At 40.2% G+C, this 16,154-nt stretch overlaps 1 protein-coding gene and 1 non-coding gene across 2 annotated transcripts in view; both read left to right on the top strand.

Moving 5' to 3' along the window:
- The window catches only part of LOC124778008, a 113,393-nt gene that overhangs the window by 38,874 nt on the left and 58,365 nt on the right, over window positions 1-16,154 (top strand). The gene's annotated exons all lie outside the window — the stretch shown is intronic.
- Trnak-uuu lies at window positions 9,424-9,498 on the top strand. The gene has a single exon. It is a non-coding gene; the product is annotated as a tRNA-Lys (tRNA).

The raw sequence follows: 16,154 nt of genomic DNA, 5'->3' as shown, positions 1-16,154 counted from the left end.
GAACAGAGGCTGAAAAAGCCGCCAGATAAACCGGATTTAGGATCAAAGCCGGATGGTTTTCTGGAATGACCTGGATATAGACGAGGATTTACTGTAGGAAAATAAAGAAACAGTCGAGGACAATTGTAGACAGATAGTAGTGTCTGTTAATATGCACGACCTACAACTAAACGTGTTGATTGGCACCGGTGCAGAATTGAGTGCTGTATCTGGGAAAATATTTGAGTTACTGAAAGACAGACCCGGCGTCGTAGATATGCCAGTAACAGGAGTGAAAATTGTCGGTGCTACTGGGAAGGCCAGTAAACCGGTCACAAAACAGATTTTTGTCAACTTCGAGATATGTGGGGCACGATTTGAACAAGAGTTTGTCATCGTGCCAGACTTAACTACGGAAGTAATTATTGGGTTAGATTGGCTATTAAAGTACCGTGCAGTAATTAATTGCGAAAGCAAAACTTTGACATGTACGTCACAAGATAAAACAATGGTAGTTGGTTTTGACGAGGCAGGAGACGGTGTGCATAGGCGATACCAGCCTATACACATTGTTAACTGGCTGGATGACATTGACGTAGGAATGAGTTTGAACTGCCGTAACATGAGGAATTTCGGCATTGACAAAAGTGTAGAAAGTTTAGTGGAAGAGATAATCAAATTCCCTCCACGGATTGACATTAGTATTGGTGTGAAAAAAGATCGTTTGCGAGAAGTAATGAAGCTTAAAGCCGATGCTCGCATACGTCGTCATGACGCTAAAGCGCGTTTTGCTAAGTTTGCGATCGGAGACTTAGTATTTGTAAAAGCTCATGAGAAATCGAGCGAGATCGACAATGAAATCTCTAAATTTCAGTTTGCTTATAATGGACCATATAAAGTCATTGGTATACCTCACACAAATGCTTATTGCTTAGAGTATCCAAGCTCTGGAAAGCTATTAGGTATACGAAACATTGTAGACCTGAAAATGTACCAACCAAGGATTGATTAGTACCACAGATAGGGTAATTTGTGCAGTATGTAGATATAGAGTGTAAGATTTAAGGATGTGCCATGTGGCGATGCTTTTGCCTGACCTAGAGGTCATTAAAGAAGTTGTAATTAATAAGTAATTTATGTTGATTAAATGATTTAAGAGTTACTGAATATTAATCAATTTAAAAATCCAAGCTGCTAGTTTAAGTTTTCAGCTGAGTCACAGTAGATTAAGCAATGTAAATATGATTTTGTAACTAGCTGTGAGATCCCATGAATATGTGTTTTACTAGTCATTGCCGATGTACTTAGACGCTGTTTTAAGTTTCAGGCTTGTACATGTGTGATGATGGACAGTGTTGAGTTATCCACTGTGATAGTGTTTATGGACTCCTTGAGATTACTCGGGAGTGAGTTTTTCCGAAAGAATTCAGTGAAACGGACGTTCTGGAAATGCCGTTACACAGGCGAGTGAGATCAAGCGTGCCGCACAGGCGGGCGCAACAATACTGGCGAGGCGGTGCCGCTGTCGGCTCTTGGGCCGCTGTCGGCATTCTTTGTACTTGCGAGTACGGAAGGCGGAATTGTTTTTCTTCCTGGACAGCTGAAAGAATTCTACTGTCAATATTTATGTTTTTTTCGATCTGATGTGTGTTATTTTCTTGTTTAGCGTTTAATGGACTCCCATGACGAGAATATTAATTATGAAAAGGTTATGTAAAAATGTGTATTCTATGTAATTAATTATTAATTTGCGTATTTTGATCTACCTGTTTTTATGACCATGTACTCTGATTAATTTTGTAAATAGTATTCCATTTCTTGATACTGTTAGGAATTTTGACGATTTTGTAATAGCTAAACCATTTTCTATATCTTCTATGAATTTTAATATGTTGTCAACCTGTTTTATTTTGTGCAAGATGACAGAGTGGAATAAGATTAGGAGTGTCTCCACTCAGTTATTATGGTCTAAAAATTGATTTATGATTAATTAGACGAACGCTAAATTTGTTGATGTTTTGAGCATATGCATTTCCGCTGTTTCTTTTTTGGTACATTTTCTGAGTCTGTTTACGTTACACGAACATTCTCGGACAATGTGGGGCACGTGTAACGCCGGAAATGCATATCCTCCTATTTCCATCTATTGTACTATTATTTTTTTCCTTGTTTTGTTACCTCAAGATATGACATTTCTGTCTCTTTATATATTGTAATTGTTTTACTATTTGTATATATATATTTATGCATTTATGTCGATGTATAATTGGTTTGTTTTGTAAATATTATTTGTATTTTTACGCTGGGTCTTGCCTAGGGAAAACTGCTATCGAACGATTACGTCGATAGGTCGTGTGAAGAATCAAAGTGTGTAGGATCTTTGGTAGTGTTAACTCTGCCGCGTGGAGCGCGGGCAGTGAGAGTCTGGCTGGAGTAGTGAGTGGAGCAGGTGTGTTGTGTGACGCTCCCGCGAGTTGCCGCGCTTTCGGGGTTTGGCAGCATGTAATTGCGCTCGACTCGCGATGATAGTTTCTGACATGGTGTCGCGGACGGGAAGCATTAGCTGGCGCACATCAAGAGCCCGTTTCGCCTGGTGACCGTGTCGAGAAGAAGGCGCGCCAACATCCAGCTTCTGCAACAGCGACGGCCGACAATGAGTGACTGTCGCCACCTCCTCGATCGACGGCTTCAAACCTTCAATCAACCAACAAGGAAGACTAAAAGCACGTAAAGTTTCAGAACTGTATGGCAGACCTCAGCTTTTCAAATTGTTCCATTTGCCTCGCAAAATTATAGCAACTTAGCATGAACCTTTGTTGCTCATTGTCCCAATTGCATTGCCAAGCAGGGTCCCTTCCTTTTCCGAAATGAACCCGAGTGTCGTTGAAATTCAAACGCCAGCATTAAAATAATATAATTAGATTTCACTGCTTTAATTTCAAAGTTCAGTAGCTGGCTACAATATTTAGGTTACACGAGCACAAATTTAGAGTGCGAGTTTTGTTAGCATATTTTAGCTTACCTGTGACTGCAGCTCAGCTTGGTACGTACTAAATTTTACTATTGTTAATAGTTCAGAATCATTTAATTCAAGTTCAAAGTTAAATCTCTTGTTTCTAAATTGCGTAGAGTCAAGTTGCTTTTGAAATGATTGTTGAGGTAGTCCAAGACTAACCGAATTTTACTGGATTTCGATGTGCTTCAGAAAGAAAGCTCACTATTAACTTCAGTCACTAAATTAACTTTCGATTTTCCGGTTTTATTAATTCTTTTGCTAAATTAAGTCAGAGTGTAGCGAAATTTATTACTTCTGACAAACTTTCAGATTTCACACTACACGTGTCAACCTTCAGTTGCCACGCTTCTAGTGTTAATTATATGTGTAATAACCTTTCTTTTTCAGTTACTATAGTAATTGTCCTTAGGACTGGCGACCGTGATTTCCCCCAAATCTCAAATATCTAATTACCGCTAGTTAATTGTTAACGTAACGGCCGCACATTTACTTTCTTTATTAACTTTACCCCTTTTCAAAATTAATTTCCACCAGTTTCATTTGCATTTTTCCTTTCATTTAGATGTAACCCTTTCCTCCCTCTTTACCGATAGATTAACTTCGGTGACGATTGCTTTTCCCAAATTTCCATTAGGTACACGCGGTTTAATTTTTCACTGTCTTTAAGGTCGATAAGTGAGGGGGGAGGTTACATAGTCCCCCAAAGCACCCTTAAATTCTGATTCTAATACCCTGGATCCACTGTCTCTTCTAAATCGACCCCTGTTTCTTCCTCTATAACATCATACAAATCTTCCTCCTCATAGAGACCTTAAATGTACTCTTTCCACCTGTCGGCTCTTTCCTCTGCATTTAACAGAGGAATCCCGTTGCACTGTTAATGTTACCGCCCTTGCTTTGACTTTCCCATATGCCATGTCAGTCTTTCCGACAATCATGTCTTATTAGATTTTTTCACATTTTTCATGTAGGCATTTCGTCTCAGCTGCCGAGGACTTCCTATTTATTTCACTTGAAGTATTTCTTCTGTAACCAGTGGTTTCTTCTTATTTACCTTCTTTGTACCCATGTTTTTCTTTCCAGCTTCTGTGATTACCCTTTTTAGAGATGTGTATTCCTCTCCAACTGTACTGCCAACTGAGCTATACCTTATTGCTGTATCTATAGCCTTAGAGAACATCAAGTTTGTCTCGTCATCCCTTAGTACCTCTGTATCCAACTTCTTTGCGTATTGGTAATTCCTGAGTAATCTCTTGAACTTCAGCCTTCTCTACATCATTATTACGTTTTGACCTGAGCCTGTACCTACTCCTGTTTACGCCTTACTGTCCAGTATCTGATTTCGGAATTTCTGTCCGACCATGATGTAATCTAACTGATATTTTACCGTATCCCTTGGTCTATTACGTTTTGACCTGAGTCTGTACCTACTCCTGTTTACGCCTTACTGTCCAGTATCTGATTTCGGAATCTCTGTCTGACCATGATGTAATCTAACTGATATTTTACCGTATCGCTTGGTCTATTACGTTTTGGCCTGAGTCTGTACCTACTCCTGTTTACGCCTTACTGTCCAGTATCTGATTTCGGAATCTCTGTCTGACCATGATGTAATCTAACTGATATTTTACCGTATCGCTTGGTCTGTTACGTTTTGACCTAAGTCTGTACCTACTCCTGTTTACGCCTTACTGTCCAGTTTCTGATTTCGGAATCACTGTCTCACCATGAAGTAATCTAATTGAAATTTTGCCGTATCGCTTGGTCTTTCCCAAGTATATCTCCTTCTCTTCTGACTCTCAGTATTCGCTATCACTAGCTGAAATTTATTACAGAAGGCAATTAGTCTTTCTCCTCTAGCATTCCTTGTGCCAAGACCATATTTTTCTGTAATCTGTTATTCTACTCCTTCTCCTACAACTGCATTCCAGGCCCCCATAACTATTAGATATCCTCACATACTTTGTCTCTTATCGTCAGCTTGCGACGTCGCATGTATATCTGAACCATCGTTGTCCTATTTGTTTTGTCGCCGATTCTGACAAGAACAACCCTATCACTCAACTGTAACATTCTCTATGCCCTACCTTCCTATTCTTAACGAATCCTATTCCCGTTATATCAGTATCTGCTGCTGTTGGTATTACCCTGATCAGAAATCCTTGCCTTCTTTCTGTTTCACTTCACTGACCCCTCCTACATCCAGATTGACCCTTTGCATTTCCTTTTCCAGATTTTCCCTACGACATTCAAGCTCCTGACATTCAACGTCCCGACTCGTAGAACGTTATCCTTTCGTTGGCTATTCAATCTTCTTCTCAGGGTCACCTCCCCTTTGGCAGTCACCTTCCGGAAATGCGAATGTGGGACTATTCCGGGCTCTTTTGCCAATGGAGAGATCATCATCACACTTTTTCAAATACAGGCCACCTGTCCTGTCGATACACGTTATGTCCCTCTAATGCAGTAGTTTCCGTTTCCTTCTGCATCCTCATGCCACTGCTCATTGTCAAGTCTTCCGCTTTTAGGGGCAGTTTCCCACCCCAGGACAAAGGAGCTCTCTCAACCTCTGTCCGCTCCTACTCGCCCTCTTTGACAAGGCCATGACTTCTTACGTCGGAAGTCTTCGGCCGGGAACGCTGATTATTAATCAGAATTTAAGGGTGGAGCGTTTCGAACTCGGGCCCAAGGGCGTTTTGATTGTAATAGGAAATCGCTACCCCTAGACCATGAAATATCCAGGCGTACATTATCAGTTTTATTCCTTTACCCCAGGAAAGATAAGTAATACTGATATTAATGCCAGTCTGATGCAGGTATGTAGTGCCTGTTCCTTCTGACGTGTCCAAAAGAACAGGCACGACAATGCATGTCTATGTCAAAAAGTTGACGGTCACCAAAGGTCAATTCTCTCAGTGCGGATACACACCAAGCCCGAATTCTTGTGGGAATAACCTAACCTAACCTAACCAAGGCTAGGAATTGAGGTCATCTGTCAAAAGGTGGGTTGAAGAATAGACCGATAGAAACAGTCCACAAGAAGGCTATGAGAAGTGATCTACAAAATATTGATGTCGGCCCGTTGCTGAACGTCATAGCATTTTATGAACTGAAACATAGTGAGACAGCTGAACAGAATTATCTCCATGCGCCAACCTACACCGATTCAGAACTCGCGTATTTCTCCGATGACGGCAAGGAAAGCAGGACGCTGTAGTATTTGTACACTTTCAAAAAGCGCTTCGCTCGGTCCCTCGCAGACGCCTATTAACGATACTAAGACTACATCTGGTTTCCAATGAAATTTGTGTCTGTGCTGAGGATATGTCGATAAGGAGCACGCAGCATGGTATATTGCATGGGGAGTCCTTACAAGATGTGAAAATAACTTCAATGAGTAAGTGTTTTTGTAACATTACTGTTCATGTCGCCTGTTAAAGACATGGAAAACAATATTAATAGTAACCACCGACTTTCTACGCATTACATAGATGTTTCTAATGAAGTTATTCCGGAAAAAGGCTGTCCAATTATTCAGTCAGATCTTGGTAGCATTTCAGTGTTGTGCAAAGATTGATCACTTTCTTTAAATGTCCATAAATGTAAAGCTACTCCTTCCACAAAATGAAAAAAACCTTCGTAACCTATTACTTCAATATTGACAAGTGACACCTGGAATTAGATAACTCATACCGGAATGTGATAATTTGTGTTGATGTGAAATTGAAAGATGACGAAGCCTCAGTCGTAGATAATGCATATGCCGGCTTCGGTTGTTTACTATGATACTAGGAAAATGCAGTTAGTTTGCAGTGAGGACTACTTACAAATATTCGTGTGATCTGTTGTAGAATATAACTCAAGTGTGCGGAATCTATACCAGATAATGATGTCAGGGCATGCAGAGCGTATACAGAGTAGCACGAAGGGTCACAGATATATTCGACCTGTCTCTGAGATGCTGAAACCCGAACTGGATGTCGCTGGAATACCGACGGCAACTATCTAGCAAAAACGTACTCAAACAATTTCAAAAACCAGTATAGACCGTATAACGTATTGCTCCAATAGGAACCACGAAGTACAGTCTGAAGTCATTTTCAAAATCTTTCTTCTTGCGCATCTTACGCGAATAGGATACAACTGAACCGTAATGCGTATACATGGTGGTCCAGTGATCGTGACCGGGCCAAATTTCTCATGAAAAAAGCGTCAAACGAAAAAAGTACAAAGAATGTAACTTGTCTAGCTTGAAGGGGGAAACCAGATGGCGCTATGGTTGGCCTGCTAGATGGCGCTGCCATAGATCAAACGGATATCAACTGCCTTTTTTAAAAATAGGAACCCCCATTTCTATTACATATTCGTGTAGTACGTAAAGAAATATGAATGTTTTAGTTGGACAACTTTTTTCGCTTTGTGGTAGATGGCGCTGTAATACTCAGACATATGGCTCACAATTTTAGACGAACAGTTGGTAACAGGTAGGTTTTTTAAATTAAAATATAGAACGTAGGTACGTTTGAACATTTTATTTCGGTTGTTCAAATGTGATAAATGTACCGTTGTGAACTTATCATTTCTGAGAACGCATGCTGTTACAGTGTGATTACCTGTAAATACCACATTAATGCAATAAATGCATAAAATGATGTCCGTCAACCTCAATGCATTTGGCAATACGTGTAACGACATTCCTCTCAACAGCGAGTAGTTCGCCTTCCTTAATGTTCGCACATGCACTGACAATGTGCTGACGCATGTTGTTAGCGGTGGATCACGATGGCAAAATATCCTTCAACTTTCCCCAGAGAAAGAACTCCGGGGACGTCAGATCCGGTGAACGTGCGGGCCATGGTATTGGTGCTTCGACGACCAATCCACTTGTCATGAAATATGCTATTCAATACCGCTTCAACCGCACGTGAGCTATGTGCAGGACATCCATCATGTTGGAAGTACATCGCCATTCTGTCATGCAGTGAAACATCTTCTAGTAACATTGGTAGAACATTACGTAGGAAATCAGCATACATTGCACCATTTAGATTGCCATCGATAAAATGGGGGCCAATTATCCTTCCTCCCATAATGTATCCTTCCTCCCATAATGCCGCACCATACACTAACCCGCCAAGGACGCTGATGTTCCACTTGTCGCAGCCGTCGTGGATTTTCCGTTGCCCGATAGTGCGTATGCCGGTTTACGTTACCGCTGTTGGTGAATGACACTTCGTCGGTAAATCGAACGTGTGCAAAAATCTGTCATCGTCCCGTAATTTCTCTTGTGCCCAGTGGCAGAGCTGTACACGAGGTTCAAAGTCGTCGCCATGCAATTCCTGGTGCATAGAAATATGGTACGGGTGCAATCGATGTTGATGTATTATTCACAACACCGGCGTTTTTGAGATTCCAGGTCCTCGCGCAATTTGTCTGCTTCTGGGGTGCGGATCAGCCGCGACAGCAGCTAAAATACCTACTTGGGGATCATCATTTTTTGCAGGTCGTGGTGGACTTTCACATGTGGCTGAACACGTAACTATCCGGCGAACGGTCGGGACACTTGGATCATGTCGTCCAATAGCCACACATCAACACGATGTCGACCTTTTTCCGCAATTGGTAAACGGACCTTTTTAACACGGGCAATGTATTACGAAGCAAATACCGTCCCCACTGGCGGAATGTTACGTGATACCACGTACTTAACCGTTTGTGACTATTACAGCGCCATGTATCACAAAGCGAAAAAGTGGTTCAACTAAAACATTCATATTTCTTTTCGTACTATACGAATATGTAATAAAAATGGGGGTTCCTATTTAAAAAACGCAGTTCATGTCCGTTTGACCTATGGCAGCACCATCTAGCGGGCCAACCATAGTCCCATCTGGTTTCCCCCTTCAAGCTAGACGAGATTCGTTCTTTGTAGTTTTTTCGTTTGATGCTTATTTCGTGAGATATTTGGCTCGGTCGCTATCAATTGACCACCCTGTGTAATGGAAGCACTCGCTGCCTTTCATTTCACATTAGTTTGCAGAGTACGGGTGTGGATGAAATTATACAATGAAGAGATGTTACCATCTAGAAACAACCAGCAAGTTACGTATTACGCAGTTCGGAGGTGTAATCACAGAGGTGACAGGCGTTGATGCATGGTCATCCATGATAACTGTTCATTCGGGAACAGATACTACCGTCATATATAGTTAAAATATCGCTTCCCGGCCATTGACCTTCTTGTGCGAACGCACACGCTATGCCCGAACTCGTACGGGACTTGGTAGATTAATCTGCCACGAGTAATGAGTATGATGGGCAAACATCTATTAGGCGCACTACGAATATAGTGATGTGGACATGTTGGGAATGTGGATCTCACGGGGAGCGTGCAAGGGAAGAGTCCCTACAGATGCACTATTCTCTCTGCCTGCGGTGGCTCAGATGGATAGAGCGTCTGCCATTTAAGCGGGAGATCCCGGGTTCGAGTCCCGGTCGGGGCACACATTTTCAACATGTCCCCAATGAAGTACATCAACGCCTGTTTGCAGCTAGAGTGTCCATTTAATTATCATTTCATTTCTAGCAAAGCTGCATGGTCATTCACGGTAACTGTTCTTTCGGGAACAGATACTACCGTCACATAATGTTGCAATGTTTACTAACACTGCTGTACTCTCTGGCCGACTTTGGATTTTCATCTTAATTTTAAGTACTCAAGAAAGCACATGCCTGTGATTACGTAGAAACAATTTAACGGGCAATGTAGTGTTGGACTATGTACTGCAAGTAGACACGATCATTTTCAGGCTTGCTGAGTACGTAAGTACTTCAAATGTCTGTCTGTTTTTGAAAAAGAAGTCGTTTTATCTGAACTATTATTTTTTTTGTAACCATACAAGCTTCCCAGAACTCTAATTGGCACTGTAAATTACCCCAAATTATCCGTTGTAGGTATCTGAGGAGGAAAACAAATGTCATGTCACGTTCGAAGGAATCTGCAGAGCCAGGATGACTCGCGCAGTCCTATCAGTTAAGTGTTAGCTGTCGCGGATTAAGATGAAGAGGGAAGCCGTTAAGTAATCGTAGATAACATGTTCCAATAAAATACTCCGCTCCTCTGTATCACACAGACAATTCCGCTGCCGTAGGTTGTGGATGTACTATTGTGACTTGAGGCTGTCATACAATACGACATGCGTTCACTTTACCGCCGAAGCCTGACTACAATGAACGGTAAGTCACAATTGCTCTCCAGCTTGGGTCTGGTTTGATGTCTTTCATATATGTTCCTAATCATTTCTGCGTAACTACTACACGCAACAGCTAATTTAATATGTTTATTATATTCTAGTCTGTTTCCTCTACTATATTCGCCGTTTACAACTACTTTTAGCGGATATCGTAGCAGAAATCACAGTAACTTGCCCCTTCCTTTAGTAATACTTTATCTCAGACTTTACTCCTTCCTTAATTTGTTTAGTACCTTTTCATTTTACACCCTATTTGGTCACTCGTTTTTTTTTTTTTTCTCTTTTTACAGAAGCACAACGTTTCAAACACTTCTTCTTGTTCTCCAGATTTGAAATTTTCGTCATTACAATACCATACCATGTTACTCCAGACGGTCGTTTCGGGTACTTTTTCCTTCTGTCTCTATTTATGGTGCCATCATTGTGTTATAGCAGCTATAACTCACTAATTCTTCTTCTTCGCGGATGGATCACTTAGGACCACGCGTAATCAACATTTGTTGGCCTTCCTTTTCGCCCAGTATTCCTTCATAAACAACGAATGGGCTAGCTTTCGTTGCGTAGACCATGTATGTCGGTTAGTTTTTCTCTCTTCTTCCTCAAAACCCCGTGTGTTTGTGATTTTTCTGATTTCATTTCTGTCATGTAGATTTGGAGACCCTAATTCTCTTAGGTCTTTTTCCGTCTGTTTGTACCAGTTCGGTCTTGTAGTTTTGTTCTTTAAAAATGTATGGATTTTGTGCGTTAACCTGTTTGAGTCCATTCTTTCTAAGTGCCCCATGAATCGGATTCTTCTCATGCGCATTGTGTCTGTTATTTTGAAGATACTTTTATATATTTCTGCATTGGGTTTTGGATAATGTACCCCATCTTTAGTTCTTAGTCCTAGGATTTTCTCATTATCTTACGTTCTTTCACTTCTAATTCCTCTTTTAGTGTTCTGTGTTGAAGGTTTAGTGTCTCAGATGCGTAGAGAGCTTCGGTTCTAATTACTGTTGTATAGTGTCGTATTTTGCGGTTCCACGAGAGACTCTTTTTGTTGTAAATGTTTTTTGTTAACTGAAACGCCGTCTCCATTTTCTGGACTCTTGATCTGACAGATTTCTTTTCATTACAGTTTTCTGCAATCCATTCACCTAAATATTTAAATTCTTTTACTCGAGAGATGTAGTTATTACCAATTTTGAGATCAGAAGGTGCATCTTTGATGTCAGTCATAAATTTTGTTTTTTCAAATGAAATTTGTAATCCTATTTCAGCTGCCTGTTCTTGTAATAATTCTAGCTGTTTCTGTGCATCGGTAATGTCTTGTGCGATCAGTGCCATGTCGTCAGCAAATGCTAAACAGTCTAATTCTACGCCCTTACGTTTTGGTCCCAGTCTGTGTGCTGGTGCACCTGCTTTTCTCCATTCTCTAACAACTTTTTCAACAGCACAATTGAAGAGCACTGGGGACAGTACATCCCCTTGTCGTACTCCTGTGTCTATTTCAAATTCTTTGCTCAAGTCTCCCATAAATTTTACTTTGGATTTGGTCTCCGTGAGAGTTTCTTTTATGATGTTTGTTGTCTTTTGATCTAATCCAAATTCTGCTAACACTTCAAAAAGGGATTCTCGGTCTATACTGCCATATGGTTTTTTAAAGTCGACAAGCGTGATGACATAACTTTTGTTTGAAGTACTATGTAAATATTTCATTGAGTTTTTCAAGTTAAGGATTTGTTCTACGCATGATCGACCTTTTCTGAACCCACCTTGGTATTCGCCTAGTTTTGAATCCAGCTGAGGTTCTGCGCGGTTTAGTAGGGCTTTAGACAGAGTTTTGTATGTTATTGACAATAAAGAGATTCCACGATAGTTGTTGGGGTCTGTTTTACTTCCTTTTTTGTACAAAGCATGTATGATTGCAGTCTTCCTGGAGGAGAGTACTTTGTTAATTTTTGATTGAATACTCTGTAGAAATTTCGGGAATTGTTTTTCTTGAAGTCATTTTCTATGTCTTATGATATTTTGTTTTCTTGTTGTTTACGGACTGTTCGTATTTCTTTTGTGACTGTTTTCCTGGTATCTTTGATATCTTCCAGGGTCTTTTGATTTTTGTTGCACAACCAATTTTGCCACGCCTGTTGTCTAAAATTTATCAGTTGGTCACACTCATCTGTCCACCATGGGTGTTTACGTGTTCTTGTTTGCGGTGCTACAGTTTCAGCTGGATTTAAAAGTACTGCTTGCAGTTGTTGCCAATTTTGTGGTTTTACATTTTGCGTTTCTTTTGTAAATTGTTCATTGCCATTTATCTTTTGTACATCATATTTACGGTGTGGGGATTTCTTAGTGAATTTTCTTTTTTCTGGAATGACATCTAGGAAGAATTTGGTTGGGTAATGGTCGGAATCTAGGTCTAGTCCATTAAGGACTTTAAGTTCCATGATTTCTACTGTATTTACGCGGGAGATCATTACATGATCCAACTGATATTCACCTAGTAATGGATTAGGTGAGATCCAAGTTTTCGTTTTCGAGGCTCTTTTCTTGAAAAATGTTGATTTGAAAAATAGGTCATGGTTTTTGCAGATTTCAATGAGTCGCATGCCATTCCGGTTGGTCTGTGTATGCCCTGACCATTTACCTACCCAATATCGATATTTCTTTTCTTTACCGATTTGTGCATTGAAATCGCCCATAAGGATTTTGACATGGTTATTTGGGATTTTTTGGAGAATATTATCTAATTGGTTCCAGAATTCTTCTACTTGTTCTATTTTGTTTTTGTTAGTGATGTTAGTTGGTGCATGTCCGTTGATTAGGGTGTATATATTATTAGCTGATGTTATTGTCATCGTGGAGAGCCGACCCGAGTAAGATTTGAATGTTGCGACTGAATCAAGTATTGATGTATCTACTATAAATCCAGTTCCAAATTGTGGACAATTTGCCATGGCTCGTTTTCCAGGTTTTCCTTTGCATATCCTGTATCCTTCCGAATCAAAAGGATTTTCATCTGTAAATCGTGATTCCTGAAATGCAATAATTTTGATTTTGGGTTCTCTGGATTTGTCCAGGATGATTTTTAGTTTTCCCATTTTTAAGAGAGAATTTACATTAAATGTCATTAGACAAATTCTAGATTTTGGTTTGATTTTGTTATTACGGGGTTTTGAGGTACTCCGATTTACCTCCGTGCACACTTCTGTGGTCTCCCCAGAATCCGAATAGACCACTTGCGGTTTTTCAGCCGTGGGATTTGGCCCCCTGGGGTAATTTGTCTCTGAAGGTGCTGTATCCATGTTGATTTAATTGGACTGGGTTTGTGACTGAAATGAGATTTCAGTCCGGTTAAGCTCAGAGTTCCACTTCTGAGTTTTATAGATCAGCCGCCACTAACATGTGGAACAGACGCTGTAGAGTTACCGCCACTAACCTGTGGAACCGTCGTGCCCTTTGTCCAAATAACCTTGGACGATAGCTTTTACAGTATCCCAAAAAGCAAGGTTGCCTCTTCCGCCAGTTCCGCCTTGCCGACGATCTTCATCTCCGCCCTCAATGTCGTTGAGGTCTTCACCGTATCCCTGGCAACGAGGTACTATCACCCAGGCCAGGTGAACCAAGGTTTTTTTATGAGGTGTTACTCCTCCGCCTCCACTTTTTCAACCGGGCTTGGGACCGGCTATGGCGGATATATTATTAGAAAAGTGAAGAAAACCTGTCAGTATTTAGGTGATTCGGTGTTTTACACAGGTTAAGATAATAATTTATAATATATTCATCTTTTCTCATGTCAATCAAGGCGAATTTTGCGATCTGCCCCACTGATAAGCCATAATGGACAACATCCGGATTTGGTTTACCATTATGGGGCAATAAAATGAAGAAAACGGAGGTTCTATGCAGACTGCAGTGTATGCAGAGATAATTATACGATTAGTTATGTAAGGTAAATTAGCTTGAAGAGCTACATAAATCTTATCTTTGGATATCAAATTACAGAAAGATCCTGTTCTTTATTATTATATTTATTTTTCTATTGTCTCTATTTTGAAATCTCACAGTTAAACAAATTATTATTATTCTGAATTTCCTTTTTTTTAAAATGCTTTGAGTGTCTTGTGTCCTTTGTATAAACTTATGTGACTGAAACAGAAGCTGGCTGGAATGAAAATTGACACATAATAAAGGAGAATTGGAACAACGTACGTGTAAGGTTAGTGTAAAATACGGTAAGTTATAAGGAAGATCTGACAACGGTTGTTGCAGCTTGCGAATCAACATTTTTATAGCAACACGATAAAAAGTTCCTGCTGCTCCCCCTAGGAATGGATGTCAACGATGGCAGCAGTTAACTGCCTAGCATTAGACGTAGAAATCAACCATAGAATGTAACTTTGACATATTAGCTTCAAAACGATGACAGGGACCGCACAACGATGTCCGCATAATTTTCAACACCTATTATAGTACCAAATCTCAAAGGCTTCGATTCTTTTCATTCCTGATTTCCCCACAATCCATGATTCACTGTGCTCCGAACATACATTCTCAGAAATTTCTTCTTCAAATTAAGGCCAATGTTAAATACCGGGAGAGTTATTTCGGCCAGAAATTGCCTCTTTTCCTGTGCTAATTGCTTTTTGTGTCGTCTTTGGTAACTGCATCGTGCGTACTTCTGTTTTCAAGGAAGAAAAAATCCTTCACTTCATTTACTTCGTGGTGCCCAATATTGACGCTAAGTGTATCACTAATTTCATTTACGCTGCTACTTTCATCACTCTTCCATTTAGTCTCAGCCCAAATTCTGCACTCATTAAACTATTCATTACATTCGACAGACCCTGTGATTATTCTTCACGTCCCTGAGGACAGCGATGCGATCTGTGAATCTTATCACAGATATCCTTTCACCCACAATTTTAATCCCACTCTTGAACATTTGTTTCATTTCCGTCTCTGCTTCTTCTAAGTATGGACCGAACAATAGGAGCTAAGTTCTGCATCCTATTTTAGTCCGAGAACTTCGCTCTTGGTCCTATTGTTTTATGGCTGTTTCTTGGTTCTTGTACGTATTGTGTGTTACCCGTCTTTATCTATAACTTACTCCTATCTTTCTCACAATTTCGAGCACCTTGCATCATTTTACATTGTGAACGATTTTTCCAGGTCGACGAATCCTATGTTCTTGTCTTGATTTTCCTTCGGTCTTGCTTCTACTGCCTTTACCTTTCCTAAAGCCAAACTAATCGTCATCTAGTAGATTCTCAGTTTCCTTTTCCATTGTTGTGTGTATTATCTATGTCAGGAGATTGGGTGCAAGACCTGTTCATATGATTGTCGCGGTTGTTCTCACACTTATTTGCTCCTGCAATCTTCGAAAATGTGTGGATTATATTTTTCCGAAAGTCTACTACTATGTTGCCAGTCTTATAGATTCTACACATCAGCTGAAATAGTCGTTTGGCTTGCACTTACCCAAATTTTATTAGAAACGATGGAATGTTTTCTATCCCTTCTGAATTATTTGATCCCAAGTTTTCCGAAGCTCTTTTAAATTCTAATTTCCGGTCTTTTCCAGAACAATATAAAGAAGAATAGAAAGAAAATTTCAAGACATATTAGACAACAAGTAGTTAAGTTTCACGAAGGGCGAAAGAACAATAGATCCATTTCAGACAAAGCTCTTAGTAGTGGTAGGCAGAGTGAAGAAAATTCGACACCATACCAGCATTTGTCGACATGTAATCCGCCTCCGGTAATGTGAAATGGAATTCACAGTCTTTGGAAGATTTTTGCTGAATTACAGAGACAGACTAGTAATTTGCAGCATAATCTACCCAACATTCCAGTAAGATCACCGAAGTTAAGCACTGACGGGCAGGGCTAGTACTTGGATGGGTGACCATTCGGTCTGCCGA

This window comes from Schistocerca piceifrons, chromosome 2 (genome assembly GCF_021461385.2).
Source record: "Schistocerca piceifrons isolate TAMUIC-IGC-003096 chromosome 2, iqSchPice1.1, whole genome shotgun sequence".
Lineage (NCBI taxonomy): Eukaryota > Metazoa > Arthropoda > Insecta > Orthoptera > Acrididae > Schistocerca > Schistocerca piceifrons.
This window is presented reverse-complemented; position numbering and strand designations above follow the sequence as displayed.